Raw genomic sequence first — 14,641 nt, forward strand, 5'->3', positions numbered from 1 at the left:
GCCATCAGTATGAACATGGAAATATCTGCACCGCCATCTGTATGAACATTTAAATATCTACACCGCCATCTGTATTAAGATGGAGATATCTACACCACTATCTGCATAAACATGGAAATATCTACACCGCTATCTGTATAAACATGGAAATATCTACACCGCTATGTGTATAAACATGGAAATATCTACACTGCTATCTGTATAAACATGGAAATATCTACACCGCTACCTGTATAAACATGGAAATATCAGCACCGCTATCAGTATGAACATGGAAGTTTCTACACCGCCATCTGTATGAACATGGAAATATCTTCACCGCCATCCGTATGAACATGGAAATATCTGCACCGCCATCTGTATGAGCATATAAATATCTACACCGCCATCTGTATTAAGATGGAGATATCTACACCGCTATCTGTATAAACATGGAAATATCTACACCGCTATGTGTATAAACATGGAAATATCTACACCGCTACCTGTATAAACATGGAAGTATCAGCACCGCTATCGGTAGGAACAATGCAATATCTACACGGTTATCTGTATGAACATGGAAATATCTACACCGCTATCTGTATGAACATGGAAATGTCTTCACCGCCATCTGAATGAGCATGGATATATCTACACAGCCATCTGGATGGACATGGAAATATCTACAACGCTATCTGTATAAACATGGAAATATCTACACCACTACCTTTATAAACATGGAAATATCAGCACCGCTATCTGTATGAACATGGAAATATCTACACCGCCGTCTGTATGAACATGGAAATATCGTCACCGCCATCTGTATGAACATGGATATATCTACACAGCAATCTGTATGAACATGGAAATATCTTCACCGCCATCTGTATGAACATGGATATGTCTACACAGCCGTCTGTATGAACATGGAAATATCTACACCGCTATCTGTGTAAACATGCATACATCTTCACCGCTATCTGTATAAACATGGAAATATCTACACCGCTATCTGTATGAACATGGAAATATCTACACCGCTATCTGTTTGAACATGGAAATACCTACACCGCTATCTGCATGAAAATGGAAATATATACACAACTATCTGCATATAAATGGAAATATCTACACAGCTATCTCTTTGCACATGGAAATAGCTACACCGCTATCTCTATAAACATGGAAATATCTACACCGCCATCTGTATGAACATGGAAATATCTACACCGCCATCTGTATTAAGGAGATATCTACACCGCTATCTGTATAAACATGGAAATATATACACCGCTATCTGTATGAACATGGAAATATCTACACCGCTCTCTGTATAAACACGGAAATATGTACACCGCTACCTGTATAAACATGGAAATATCAGCACCGCTATCTGTATGAACATGGAAATATCTACACCGCCGTCTGTATGAACATGGAAATATCGTCACCGCCATCTGTATGAACATGGATATATCTACACAGCCATCTGTATTAACATGGAAATATCTTCACCGCCATCTGTATGAACATGGATATGTCTACACAGCCATCTGGATGAACATGGAAATATCTACACCGCTATCTGTATGAACATGGAAATATCTACACCGCTATCTGTATGAACATGGAAATATCTACACAGACATCTGGATGAACACGGAAATATCTACACCGCTATCTGTATGAACATGGAAATACATGCACCGCTATCTGTATGAACATGGAAATATCTACACCGCTATCTGTATGAACATGGAATTATCTTCACCGCTATCTGTATAAACATGGAAATATCTACACCGCTATCTCCATGAACATGGAAATATCCACACCGCTATCTGTATGAACATGGAAATAGTTACACCGCTATCTGTATAAACATGGAAATATCTACACCGCTATCTGTATGAACATGGAAATATCTTCACCGCCATCTGTATGAACATGGATATATCTACACAGCCATCTGGATGAACATGGAAATATCTACACCGCTATCTGTGTAAACATGCATACCTTTTCACCGCTATCTGTATAAACATGGAAATATCTACACCGCCATCTGTATGAACATGGAAATATCTGCACCGCCATCTCTATGATCATATAAATACCTACACCGTCATCTGTATTAAGATGGAGATATCTACACCGCTATCTGTATAAACATGGAAATATCTACACTGCTATGTGTATAAACATGGAAATATCTACACCGCTATCTGCATAAACATGGAAATATCTACACTGCTACCTGTATAAACATGGAAATATCAGCACCGCTATCTGTATGAACATGGAAATATCTACACCGCCATCTGTATGAACATGGAAAAATCTTCACCGTCATCTGTATGAACATGGATATATCTACACAGCCATCTGTATGAACATGGAAATATCTTCACCGCCATCTGTATGAACATGGATATGTCTACACAGCCGTCTGGATGAACATGGACATATCTACACCGCTATCTGTATGAACATGGAAATATCTACACCTCTACCTGTGTAAACATGCATACATCTTCACCGCTACCTGTATAAACATGGAAATATCCACACCGCTATCTGTATGAACATGGAAATATCTACACCTCTATCTGCATGAAAATGGAAATATCTACACAGCTATCTGCATATACATGGAAATATCTACACAGCTATCTCTTTTCACATGGAAATAACTACACCGCTATCTCTATAAACATGGAAGTATCTACACCACCATCTGTATGAACATGGAAATATCTGCACCGCCATCAGTATGAACATATAAATATCTACACCGCCATCTGTATTAAGAAGGAGATATCTACACCGCTATCTGTATAAACATGGAAATATCTACACCGCTATCTGTATGAACATGGAAATATCTACACCGTTACCTGTAAAAACACGGAAATATGTACACCGCTACATGTATAAACATGGAAGTATCAGCACCGCTATCGGTATGAACATGGCAATATCTACACCACTATCTGTATGAACATGGAAATACATACACCACTATCTGTATGAACATGGAAATATGTACACCGCTATCTGTATGAACATGGAAATATCTGCACCGCTATCTGTATGAACATGGAAATATCTACACCACTATCTGTATGAAAATGGATATATCTACACCTCTATCTGTATGAATATGGAAATATCTTCACCGCCATCTGTATGAACATGGATATATCTACACAGCCATCTGGATGTACATGGAAATATCTACACCGCAATCTGTAGGAACATGGAAATAGCTACACTGCTATCTGTATGAACATGGAAATATCTACACCGCTATCTGTGTAAACATGCATACATCTTCACCGCTATCTGTATAAACATGGAAATATCTACACCGCTACCTGGATAAACATGGAAATATCTACACCGCTATCTCCATGAACATGGAAATATCCACACCGCTATCTGTATGAACATGGAAATAGTTACACCGGTATCTGTATGAACATGGAAATATCTACAGCACTATCTGTATGAACTTGGAAATATCTACACCGCTATCTGTTTGAACAGGGAAGTATATACACCGCTATCTGCTTGAAAATGGAAATATCTACACAGCTATCTGCATATACATGGGAATATCTACACAGCTATCTCTTTACAAGTGGAAATAACTACACCGCTCTCTGTATGAACATGGAAATATCTACACCGCCATCTGTATGAACATGGAAATATCTGCACCGCCATCTGAATAAACATATAAATATCTACACCGCCATCTGTATTAAGATGGAGATATCTACACCGCTATCTGTATAAACATGGAAATATCTACACCGCTACCTGTATAAACAAGGAAATATCAGCACCGCTATCAGTATGAACATGGAAGTATCTACTCCGCCATCTGTATGAACATGGAAATATCTTCACCGCCATCTGTATGAACATGGAAATATCTGCACCTCCATCTCTATGATCATATAAATATCTACACCGCCATCTGTATTAAGATGGAGATATCTACACCGCTATCTGTATAAACATGGAAATATCTACACTGCTATGTGTATAAACATGGAAATATCTACACCGCTATCTGCATAAACATGGAAATATCTACACTGCTACCTGTATAAACATGGAAATATCAGCACCGCTATCTGTATGAACATGGAAATATCTACACCGCCATCTCCATGAACATGGAAAAATCTTCACCGTCATCTGTATGAACATGGATATATCTACACAGCCATCTGTATGAACATGGAAATATCTTCACCGCCATCTGTATGAACATGGATATGTCTACACAGCCGTCTGGATGAACATGGACATTTCTACACCGCTATCTGTATGAACATGGAAATATCTACACCTCTACCTGTGTAAACATGCATACATCTTCACCGCTACCTGTATAAACATGGAAATATCCACACCGCTATCTGTATGAACATGGAAATATCTACACCGCTATCTGCATGAAAATGGAAATATCTACACAGCTATCTGTATGTACATGGAAATATCTTCACCGCCATCTGTATGAACATGGATATATCTACACAGCCATCTGGATGAACATGGAAATATCTACACCGCTATCTGTGTAAACATGCATACATTTTCACCGCTATCTGTATAAACATGGAAATATCTACACCGCTATCTTTATGAACATGGAAATATCTACACCACTATCTGCATGAACATGGAAATATCTACACCGCTATCTGTATGAACATGGAAATATCTTCACCGCCATCTGTATGAACATGGATATATCTACACAGCCATCTGGATGAACATGGAAATATCTGCACCGCTATCTGTATGAAGATGGAAATATCTACAGCACTATCTGTATGAACATGGATATATCTACACAGCCATCTGGATGAACATGGAAATATCTACACCGCCATCTGTATGAACATGGAAATATCTTCACCGCCATCTGTAGGAACATGGATATATCTACACAGCCATCTGGATGAACATGGAAATATCTACACCGCTATCTGTATGAACATGGAAATATCTACACCGCTATCTGTATGAACATGGAAATACCTTCACCGCCATCTGTATGAACATGGATATGTCTACACAGCCATCTGTATGAACATTTAAATATCTACACCGCCATCTGTATTAAGATGGATATATCTACACAACTATCTGCATAAACATGGAAATATCTACACCGCTATCTGTATAAACATGGAAATATCAACACTGCTATGTGTATAAACATGGAAATATCTACACCGCTATCTGTATAAACATGGAAATATCTACACCGCTACCTGTATAAACATGGAAATATCTACACAGCTACCTGTATAAACATGGAAATATCACCACCGCTATCAGTATCAACATGGAAGTTTCTACACCGCCATCTGTATGAACATGGAAATATCTTCACCGCCATCCGTATGAACATGGAAATATCTGCACCGCCATCTGTATGAACATATAAATATCTGCACCGCCATCTGTATTAAGATGGAGATATCTACCGCTATCTGTATAAACATGGAAATATCTACACAGCTATCTGTATAAACATGGAAATATCTACACCGCTATCTGTATAAACATGGAAATATCTACACCGCTACCTGTATAAACATGGAAATATCTACACCGCTACCTGTATAAACATGGAAATATCAGCACCGCTATCTGTATAAACATGGAAATATCTACACCGCTACCTGTATAAACATGGAAATATCAGCACCGCTATCTGTATGAACTTGGAAATATCTACACCGCCGTCAGTATGAACATGGAAATATCATCACCGCCATCTGTATGAACATGGATATATCTATACAGCCATCTGTATGAACATGGAAATATATTCACCGCCATCTGTATGAACATGGATATGTCTACACACCCGTCTGGATGAACATGGAAATATCTACACCGCTATCTGTGTAAACATGCATACATCTGCACCGCTATCTGTATAAACATGGAAATATCTACACCGCTATCTGTATGAACATGGAAATATCTACACCGCTATCTGTTTGAACATGGAAATATCTACACTGCTATCTGCATGAAAAAGGAAATATCTTCACAACTAACAGCATATAAATGGGAATATCTACTCAGCTATCTCTTTGCACATGGAAATAACTACACCGCTATCTCTATAAACATGGAAATATCTACACCGCCATCTGTATGAACATGGAAATATCTAAACCGCCATCAGAATTAAGAAGGAGATATCTACACCGCTATCTGTATAAACATGGAAATATCTACACCGCTATCTGTATGAACATGGAAATATCTACACCGCTATCTGTATAAACACGGAGATATGTACACCGCTACCTGTATAAACATGGAAGTATCAGCACCGCTATCGGTATGAACATGGCAATATCTACACGTCTATCTGTATGAACATGGAAATATCTACACCGCTATCTGTATAAACATGGAAATATCTACACCGCTATCTTTATGACCATGGAAATATCTACACCGCTAACTGATTGAAGAGGGAAATATATACACCGCTATCTGCATGAAAACGGAAATATCTACAGAGCTATCTGCTTATACATGGAAATACCTACACAGCTATCTCTTTACACATGGAAATAACTACACCGCCATCTGTATGAACATGGAAATATCTGCACCGCCATCTGTATGAACATTTAAATATCTACACCGCCATCTGTATTATGATGGAGATATCTACACCACTATCTGCATAAACATGGAAATATCTACACCGCTATCTGTATAAACATGGAAATATCTACACCGCTATGTGTATAAACATGGAAATATCTACACTGCTATCTGTATAAACATGGAAATATCTACACCGCTACCTGTATAAACATGGAAATATCAGCACCGCTATCAGTATGAACATGGAAGTTTCTACACCGCCATCTGTATGAACATGGAAATATCTTCACCGCCATCCGTATGAACATGGAAATATCTGCCCCGCCATCTGTATGAGCATATAAATATCTACACCGCCATCTGTATTAAGATGGAGATATCTACACCGCTATCTGTATAAACATGGAAATATCTACACCGCTATGTGTATAAACATGGAAATATCTACACCGCTACCTGTATAAACATGGAAGTATCAGCACCGCTATCGGTAGGAACAATGCAATATCTACACGGTTATCTGTATGAAGAAGGAAATATCTACACCGCTATCTGTATGAACATGGAAAAGTCTTCACCGCCATCTGTATGAGCATGGATATATCTACACAGCCATCTGGATGGACATGGAAATATCTACACCGCTATCTGTATAAACATGGAAATATCTACACCAATACCTTTATAAACATGGAATTATCAGCACCGCTATCTGTATGAACATGGAAATATCTACACCGCCGTCTGTATGAACATGGAATATCGTCACCGCCATCTGTATGAACATGGATATATCTACACAGCAATCTGTATGAACATGGAAATATCTTCACCGCCATCTGTATGAACATGGATATGTCTACACAGCCGTCTGTATGAACATGGAAATATCTACACCGCTATCTGTGTAAACATGCATACATCTTCACCACTATCTGTATAAACATGGAAATATCTACACCGCTATCTGTATGAACATGGAAATATCTACACCGCTATCTGTTTGAACATGGAAATACCTACACCGCTATCTGCATGAAAATGGAAATATATACACAACTATCTGCATATAAATGGAAATATCTACACAGCTATCTCTTTGCACATGGAAATAGCTACACCGCTATCTCTATAAAGATGGAAATATCTACACCGCCATCTGTATGAACGTGGAAATATCTACACCGCCATCAGTATAAAGAAGGAGGTATCTACACCGCTATCTGTATAAACATGGAAATATATACTCCGCTATCTGTATGAACATGGAAATATCTACACCGCTCTCTGTATAAACACTGAAATATGTACACTGCTACCTGTATAAACATGGAAGTATCAGCACCGCTATCGGTATGAACATGGGAATATCTACACGGCTATCTGTATGAACATGGAAATATCTTCACCGCCATCTGTATGAACATGGAAATATCTACACAGCCATCTGGATGAACATGGAAATACCTACACCGCTATCTGTATTAACATGGAAATAGCTACACCGCAATCTGTATGAACATGGAAATATCTACCCCACTATCTGTATGAACATGGAAATATCTACACCGCTATCTGTATGAACATGGAATTATCTTCACCGCCATCTGTATGAACATGCATATATCTACACAGCCATCTGGATGAACATGGAAATACCTAAACCGCTGTCTGTATGAACATGGAAATAGCTACACAGCTATCTGTATGAACATGGAAATATCTACACCGCTATCTGTATGAACATGGAAATATCTACACTGCTATCTGTATGAATATGGAAATATCTTCACCGCCATCTGTATGAACATGGATATATCTACAAAGCCATCTGGATGAACATGGAAATATCTACACAGCTATCTGTATGAACATGGAAATATCTACACCGCTATCTGTGTAAACATGCATACATCTTCACCGCTATCTGTATAAACATGGAAATATCTACACCGCTATCTGTATGAACATGGAAATATCTACACCGCTATCTGTATGAACATGGATATATCTACACAACCATCCGATTGAACATGGAAATATCTACACCACTACCTGTATGAAAATGGAAATATCTACACGGCTATCTGTATGAACATGGATATATCTACACAGCCATCTGGATGAACATGGAAATATCTACACCGCTATCTGTATGAACATGGAAATATCTATACCGCTATCTGTGTAAATATGCATACGTCTTCACCGCAATCTGTATAAACATGGAAATATCTACACCGCTATCTGTATGAACATGGAAATATCTACACCGCTGTTTGAACATGGAAATATCTACACCGCTATCTGTGTAAATATGCATACATCTTCACCGCTATCTGTATAAACATGGAAATATCTACACTGCTATCTGTATGAACATGGAAATATCTACACCGCCATCTGTGTGAACATGGAAATATCTGCACCACCATCTGTATGGACATATAAATATCCACACCGCCATCTGTATTAAGATGGAGATATCTACAACGCTATTTGTATAAACATGGAAATATCTACACCGCTATCTGTATAAACATGGAAATATCTACCCCGATACCTGTATAAACATGGAAATATCAGCACCGCTATCTGTATGAACATGGAAATATCTACAACACTATCTGTATGAACATGGAAATATCTACACCGCTATCTGTATGAACATGGAATTATCTTCACCGCCATCTGTATGAACATGGATATATCTACACAGCCATCTGGATGAACATGGAAATATCTACACCGCTATCTGTATGAACATGGAAATAGCTGCACAGCTGTCTGTATGAACATGGAAATATCTACACCGCTATCTGTATGAACATGGAAATATCTACACTGCTATCTGTATGAACATGGAAATATCTTCACCGCCATCTGTATGAACATGGAAATATCTACACAGCTATCTGTATGAACATGGAAATATATACACCGCTATCTGTTTAAACATGCATACATCTTCACCGCTATCTGTATAAACATGGAAATATCTACACCGCTATCTGTATGAACATGGAAATATCTACACCGCTATCTGTATGAACATGGAAATATCTACACCGCTATCTGTATGAACATGGATATATCTACACAACCATCTGTATGAACATGGAAATATCTACACCACTACCTGTATGAAAATGGAAATATCTACACCGCTATCTGTATAAACATTTAAATATCAGCACCGCTATCTGTATGAACATGGAAATATCTACACCGCTATCTCTATGAACATGGAAATATCAACACCACTATCTGTATGAACATGGAAATAGCTACACCGCTATCTGTATGAACATGGAAACATCTACACCACTACCTGTATTAACATGGAAATATCTACACCTCTATCTCTATGAACTTGGATATATCTACACAGCCATCTGGAAGAACATGGAAATATCTACACCGCTATCTGTATGAACATGGAATTATCTTCACCGCCATCTGTATGAACATGGATATATCTACACAGCCATCTGGATGAACATGGAAATATCTAAACCGCTGTCTGTATGAACATGGAAATAGCTACACAGCTATCTGTATGAACATGGAAATATCTACACCGCTATCTGTATGAACATGGAAATATCTACACTGCTATCTGTATGAATATGGAAATATCTTCACCGCCATCTGTATGAACATGGATATATCTACAAAGCCATCTGGATGAACATGGAAATATCTACACAGCTATCTGTATGAACATGGAAATATCTACACCGCTATCTGTGTAAACATGCATACATCTTCACCGCTATCTGTATAAACATGGAAATATCTACACCGCTATCTGTATGAACATGGAAATATCTACACCGCTATCTGTATGAACATGGATATATCTACACAACCATCCGATTGAACATGGAAATATCTACACCACTACCTGTATGAAAATGGAAATATCTACACCGCTATCTGTATGAACATGGATATATCTACACAGCCATCTGGATGAACATGGAAATATCTACACCGCTATCTGTATGAACATGGAAATATCTATACCGCTATCTGTGTAAATATGCATACGTCTTCACCGCAATCTGTATAAACATGGAAATATCTACACCGCTATCTGTATGAACATGGAAATATCTACACCGCTGTTTGAACATGGAAATATCTACACCGCTATCTGTGTAAATATGCATACATCTTCACCGCTATCTGTATAAACATGGAAATATCTACACTGCTATCTGTATGAACATGGAAATATCTACACCGCCATCTGTGTGAACATGGAAATATCTGCACCGCCATCTGTATGGACATATAAATATCTACACCACCATCTGTATTAAGATGGAGATATCTACAACGCTATTTGTATAAACATGGAAATATCTACACCGCTATCTGTATAAACATGGAAATATCTACCCCGAAACCTGTATAAACATGGAAATATCAGCACCGCTATCTGTATGAACATGGAAATATCTACACCACTATCTGTATGAACATGGAAATATCTACACCGCTATCTGTATGAACATGGAATTATCTTCACCGCCATCTGTATGAACATGGATATATCTACACAGCCATCTGGATGAACATGGAAATATCTACACCGCTATCTGTATGAACATGGAAATAGCTGCACAGCTGTCTGTATGAACATGGAAATATCTACACCGCTATCTGTATGAACATGGAAATATCTACACTGCTATCTGTATGAACATGGAAATATCTTCACCGCCATCTGTATGAACATGGAAATATCTACACAGCTATCTGTATGAACATGGAAATATATACACCGCTCTCTGTTTAAACATGCATACATCTTCACCGCTATCTGTATAAACATGGAAATATCTACACCGCTATCTGTATGAACATGGAAATATCTACACCGCTATCTGTATGAACATGGAAATATCTACACCGCTATCTGTATGAACATGGATATATCTACACAACCATCTGTATGAACATGGAAATATCTACACCACTACCTGTATGAAAATGGAAATATCTACACCGCTATCTGTATAAACATTTAAATATCAGCACCGCTATCTGTATGAACATGGAAATATCTACACCGCTATCTCTATGAACATGGAAATATCAACACCACTATCTGTATGAACATGGAAATAGCTACACCGCTATCTGTATGAACATGGAAACATCTACACCACTACCTGTATTAACATGGAAATATCTACACCTCTATCTCTATGAACTTGGATATATCTACACAGCCATCTGGAAGAACATGGAAATATCTACACCGCTATCTGTTTGAACATGTAAATATCTACACCGCTATCTGCATGAAGGTGGAAATATCTACAAAGCTATCTGCATATACATGGAAATATCTACAAAGCTATCTACTTACACATGGAAATAACTACACCGCTATATCTATAAACATGGAAATATCTACACCGCCATCTGTATGAACATGGAAGTATCTGCATCGCCATCTGTATGAACATATAAATATCTACACCGCCATCTGGATTAAGAAGGAAATATCTAAACCGCTATCTGTATAAACATGGAAATATCTACACCGCTGCCTACATAAACATGGAAATTTCAGCACCGCTATCTGTATGAACATGGAAATATCTACACCGCTATCTGTATGAACATGGAAATATCTACACCGCTATCTGTATAAACATGAAAATATCTACACCGCTATCTGTATAAACATGGAAATATCTACACCGCTATCTGTATGAACATGGAAATATCTACACCGCTATCTGTTTGAACATTTAAATATCTACACCGCTATCTGCATGAAAATGGAAATATCTACACTGCTATCTGCATATACATTTAAATATCTACACAGCTATGTCTTTACACATGGAAATAACTACACCGCTATCTGTATGAACATGGAAATATCTACACCTCCATGTGTATGAACATGGAAATATCTGCACCGCCATCTGTATGAACATATAAATATCTAGACCGCCATCAGTATTAAGATGGAGATATCTACACTGCTATCTGTATAAACATGGAAATATCTACACCACTATCTGTATAAACATGGAAATATTTACACCGCTATCTGTATAAACATGGAAATATCTACACCACTACCTGTATCAACATGGAAATATCAGCACCGCTATCTGTATGAACATGGAAATATCTACACCGCTATCTGTTTGAACATGGAAATACCTACACCGCTATCTGTATGACCATGGAAATATCTACACCGCTATCTGTATGAACATGGAAATATCTACACCGCAATAGGTTTGAACATGGAAATATCTACACCACTATCTGTATGAACATGGAAATACCTTCACCGCCATCTGTATGAACATGGGTATCTCTACACAGCCATCTAGATGAACATGGAAATATCTACACCGCGATCTGTATGAACATAGAAATATCTACACAACTATCTGTGAAAACATGCATACATCATCACCGCTATCTGTATAAACATGGAAATATCTACACCGCTGTCTGTATGAACATAGAAATATCTACACCGCTATCTGTTTGAACATGGAAATATCTAAACCGCTATCTGCATGAAAATGGAAATATCTACAGAGCTATCTGCATATACATGGAAATATCTACACAGCTATCTCTTTACACATGGAAATAACTACACCTCTATCTGTATGAACATGGAAATATCTACACAGCCATCTGTATGAACATGGAAATATCTGCACCGCCATCTGTATGAACCTATAAATAACTACACGGCCATCTGTATTAAGATAGAGATATCTACACCGCTATCTGTATAAACATGGAAATATCTACACCGCTATCTGTATAAACATGGAAATATCTACACCGCTACCTGTATAAACATGGAAATATCTACACCACTACCTGTATAAACATGGAAATATCTGCACCGCTACCTGTATGAACATGGAAATATCAGCCCCTCTATCTGTATGTACATGGAAATATCTACACCGCTATCTGTATGAACATGGAAATATCTACACCGTTATCTGTATGAACATGGAAATATCCACACCGCTATCTGTATGAACATGGAAATATCTTCACCGCCATCTGTATGAACACGGAAATAGCTACACCGCTATCTGCATGAATATGGAAATATCTACACCACTATCTGTATGAACATGAAAATATCTACACCGCTATCTGTATTAACATGGAAATATCTAAACCGCTATCTGCATGAAAATGGAAATATGTACACAGCTAACTGCATATATATGGAAATATCTACACAGCTATCTCTTTACACATGGAAATAACTACACCGCTATATGTATGAAAAAGGAAATATCTTCACCGCCATCTGTATGAACATGGATATATATACACAGCCATCTGGATGAACATGGTAATATCTACACCGCTATCTGTATGAACATGGAAATATCTACTCCACTATCTGTGTAAACATGCATACATCTTCACCGCCATCTGTATAAACATGGAAATATCTACACTGCTATCTGCATGAACATGGAAATATCTACACCGCTATCTGTATGAACATGGAAATACCTTCACCGCCATCTGTATGAACATGGATATATCTTCACAGCCTCCTGGATGAACATGGAAATATCTACACTGCTATCAGTATGAACATGGAAATATCTTCACCGCCATCTGTATGAACATGGATATATCTTCACAGCCTCCTGGATGAACATGGAAATATCTACACTGCTATCTGTATGAACATGGAAATATCTGCACTGCTATCTTTATGAACATGGAAATACATACTCCGCTATCTGTATGAACATGGAAATAGCTACACCGCTATCTGTATGAACATGGAAATATCTACAGCGCTATCTCTATGGACATGGAAATATCTTCACCACCATCGGTATGAACATGGATATATCTATGCAGCCATCTGGATGAACATGGAAATATCTACACCGATATCTGTATGAACATGGAAATATCTACACCGCTATCTGTATGAACATGGATATATCTACAC

Source organism: Gorilla gorilla, chromosome 8 (assembly GCF_029281585.2).
Source record: "Gorilla gorilla gorilla isolate KB3781 chromosome 8, NHGRI_mGorGor1-v2.1_pri, whole genome shotgun sequence".
In the NCBI taxonomy this organism is placed as follows: Eukaryota; Metazoa; Chordata; class Mammalia; order Primates; family Hominidae; genus Gorilla; species Gorilla gorilla.